The 4,249-nt window shown below is 34.9% G+C and overlaps 1 pseudogene; it reads left to right on the top strand.

Moving 5' to 3' along the window:
* Positions 1–3,442: 3,442 nt before the first annotated feature.
* Positions 3,443–3,988, top strand: LOC134385204 (ADP-ribosylation factor-like protein 1; annotated as a pseudogene).
* The last annotated feature ends 261 nt before the right edge of the window (positions 3,989–4,249 follow it).

Raw genomic sequence — 4,249 nt, 5'->3', positions numbered from 1 at the left:
TGTGGGTTCCTTTTTCTCCACAATCTCACCAGCATTTATCAGTCTCAGTCTTCTGTATATTTTTAAATTATCTAATAAAAAGGGTACTCATAAAATCATCGATGCAAAGGTAAAAATATAACACTTTTACTTTTATCATAATTTAATTCTTGCAAAGGGAGAGAATAATTAAATAGTTGTGGATAAAAATCCTCCTTATACAGTATTAACATGGTCATAAATGTTTGGCTGCCTGAATTATTCCATTAAACATATAAAGTTATTATATGAGTTTTTACAGGTAAACACAAAGTTATTCTAAAGATGGGTGCATCAGTTTTCTAAGGTAGATAATTAATTAATGCAGCTTTGATTCCAGGTTTAATAGTTTATTTACCTATCAATGCCAGTATAAAATCCCCGAAGGTCTTTACAAAATTTGCTATGAAATAGAGTCAGCAGGTGCTATTAAGAGAATATGCAAGTTTTCTTTACAAACTGCCAGAAGTTGATTGTCTACCAACTGGAAAACACCTATGAGATCCTTCTAGTGTACACAAAAGGAATGAATTCATAATTAAATTACAGTTAATCACAGATGGTTATTTTACAGCAGGTGCTCAGCTTTGAAAGTGTAGCTTTGGATTATTTTTGTTCCAACATGGTGCTTAATCCCTGTTGGTTATCTGGAAATATTTTATGGCTAGAAAAATGTTTATTTTTGTGGTTAAAAATATTATTTCATATATTTCATAAATCTATAAAATATTATTGTTTACAAACTTTCATATAAATAGCATGAGCACACCCACTGTGGGGTTTTTGGTGTTTAAAAATTCACAAAAAATAGTTTAAAGACTCCTACTATTTATCATATTTATAAACTCCATTGATTTGGAAATAATTGTCTTACAAAGGTATTAAAAGGATTATATAAAGAGCAGCCAAATTTGAAGAATGTTAAATTTCTCTAATTATAAAAAAATAGCTCATATACTCAACAGCACCTTCAGTGACAACATACAGGCTTATTCTTGCTACATTTTCATTTTCAAACAGGTTAATAACATAATTAGGAAATAACAACATTGAAAATGTATAGTAGTCATCACAATGTCTGACAAGAAGAAATGGAATAGATTATATTTTTTACATCTTTAAAATAACCAGTCACATTTTGTAAATAACAACTTTGCTCAGAAATGCAGTTTCCTCTTCAGAATATCATAAATATAAAGCTGATTTGAGTATATATATTCCTGAGTCTAATTATTAAACATCTACTAAATGCAAGAGGCTTGGCTAAATTCAAGTTATATTCATCTTTTATAGTTCTGCAATTTCATTATATATCTATTAATATTTTACATTCTTATAGGTAGGCACTGGTTTGTTTCAACTCTTTATATATGCTTCTCCTAACTCTCAATTTGGAGACAGGAATAGAATACTCCCATTCCTAAATGCTTTGGCATTGCTTCTTGGCTGCATTGCTTTCAAGCTGTTATTTTCTGCAGTGATCCAAATCAAATAGGTATTTCTCCTACAAGAGGAGAAGAAACCACACACACATGCGTGCGCACACGCACCCCCCCCACCCCCCCCACACAAATAAGGAATAGATAAGAAATGTCATCCCCAGTATTCCATTGTAAAAGAAAAGTCTTCTTCAGATTTTTAAAAGAAACTATATCACCTCTTTTTAGGCTAGAAAATACATGGAATGTGGAAGGCAGTGTTGTGTTTCACGTCTAAAAACATCATCACCATATGCAGGACTTTGGTTGAGCTTGAGTGGAATAAACAGAAACAAAATAATGTTTAAGATCAGAATAGATAAATCACTTTCACTGTGATGTGAAGACATAGCAATAGGGCAGCCATCTGCAGACCAAGAAGAGAACCTTCACCAGAACCTGATCGTGCTGGCTTCTTGATCTCAGACTTCCAGTCTCCAGAACAAGACTTTCCTCCAGGAAGAAGGCCCTCACCAGGTGTGCCCCCTGGGCCTCGGACTTCCCAGCCTCCAGAACTAAACTGGGTCATTTGTCCTCAAGAATGCCCTATATTATGGACTTGGCTGATCATCTTTTCCTGAGAGGATTTTTAAAACTACCTTCTACCTCCCTATTTCTTTTAAACTGGTATTTTTTTTTCTTAAAATTTGATTTTGTTTAATTTCAAAATTTTTGAAAAAAATAAACAGTTGTACTGATTATTTCCTCTTGCACCGTTAGGTTTTAGTATCCATTAATGAATATTGCTTAGATCCATTATTCATAAAATTGGGTTTGAAAATGGTGATTTTCTAATTTTATCATTCCTTTTGTACTTACGAATTCTATAAAAAAGAATTTTCCTTTACCAAATATTTGGTTATCCTGAAAAAAAGATAAATATTTGATTATTTTCCTTTATTTGTTAATATGCAGGCTATTTAGGTGGTCCATTATGGTAAACAATGACTTTTTTAAAAAATTATTTTTGAACTCATGGGTTTTTACATATTTGATGTATTGCAATCCATTGTAATTATTTTCTTTCTTTCTTTCTGTCTTTCTTTTTCTTTCTTTCTTTCTTTCTTTCTTTCTTTCTTTCTTTCTTTCCTTCCTTCTTCCTTTCTTTCTTTCTTCCTTTCTTTTTTTGGTGCTTCACTGACCCTATCCTAAGCCAGTGGAAGCCCCTTTAATTTGGCTCCTTGATCCCTTTGGCATGACCTCTGTAGTCTCTGACAGCATCTTTGTTTTCTGGTACAAGATGACCAAGGTTCATCTTGTACACTTCCTGAAGCAGATATGAAATCAGCTCTTTCTCTTAGGACCCTTAGTTCCTGTTAGTACAAAATAGTATTTAGATACCACAATCTGTATGCTAGAGCATAGATTGTCACTACCTCTAGAGCTAGCACTCTATAAGAAGGAGAAAAAAAGGGTGTTGAATCTGGGAACTAGTGTGCTCTGCCGTGCCTCATTACAGACGCAGTATGTATTGGCATTTGGTCAGAACTGACCCAAGTTGAGTAGTACTCTAGTTCTAGTCACTAAGCCTCAATAATACCCCACAAACACTCTATGAGTCACTGTTAAGTTGAAATTCTTTCAGGAGGAATTATTGTCTTTGTTTGAGAACTACCAAAATATGCCTCAAGATTATGCCCTGTCTTGGCTTTATTTCTATGCTCATCAAAAAGAAAAAAGAAAAAAAAAAAAAAAAAAAAAAAGGTAATGCAAGACTGAACACCAGAACTTGGTTTTTGGTGTATTTAACAAGGAAAAGGGCCCCTGCCCTCGCCAGGAAACTGACATGGAAGTTACTGGCTGACTAGACTTGCCAGCAAACTGCCTCGGAGCTGCAGCCACAGGCCAACATGAGCAAAGGTGGCGGCACGGAGGCTGGAACAGTAGTCACTGCCCAGGCCAGGACCTGTCTCTGAGAATCGGGGAGGGATGAAGGGCGGTTCATCATGGGTGGCTTTTTCTCAAGTATTTTTTCCAGTCTGTTTGGAAACCAGAAAATGAAGATTTTAATTTTGGGATTAGATGGAGCAGGAAAAAGCACAATTTGATACAGATTACAGGTTGGAGAAGTCGTTACTACTATTCCTACCATAGGATTTAAGGTAAGGATGGCGACAAACAAAAATCTTAAATTCGAAGTCTAGGATTTAGTAGGGCAGACAAGTATCAGGCCATACTGGAGATGTTATTATTGGATCACAGGTGCAGTCATTTATGTAGTAGACAGTTGTGAACAAGACTGAACTGACATTTCCAAGTCAGAGATATTTGCCACGTTGAAGGAAGAAGAGTTGAGAAAAGCCATTTTAGTGGTGTTTACAAATAAGCAGTACCTGGAACAGGCCATGACTCCATCAGAGACGGCAAATTCACTTGGATTACCTGCCTTCAAGGAATGAAAATGGCAAATATTCAAAACATCAGTAACCGAAGGCACTGGCTTTGATGAGAAAATGGAATGGTTAATTGAAACGTTAAAAAGCAAACAGTAATTCAATCACTTCGGCTCCTGTGAAATGAAGGTTACATCAGTTATTCCTTTGGAAACAGTCAAGTGTGTTTCACACTACTAAATGTTAAACCTGGAGGATCATTGGCATATACTGAACTGACTACAAGATTTGTAATAAATATAAAAAGTAACTCTTTGGTTGGAGGGGATAACTCAGTTGAATTACCTGAATATTCTGTGTGACTTAAAATATTTCTTCCTTGCTTTCTTGTAATAAGTTATATACTTTATTTGTATGGAA

Source organism: Cynocephalus volans, chromosome 8 (genome assembly GCF_027409185.1).
Source record: "Cynocephalus volans isolate mCynVol1 chromosome 8, mCynVol1.pri, whole genome shotgun sequence".
Taxonomy (NCBI): domain Eukaryota; kingdom Metazoa; phylum Chordata; class Mammalia; order Dermoptera; family Cynocephalidae; genus Cynocephalus; species Cynocephalus volans.
Note: the sequence above shows the minus strand (reverse complement) of the source record. Positions and strands in the feature narration are given on the sequence as shown.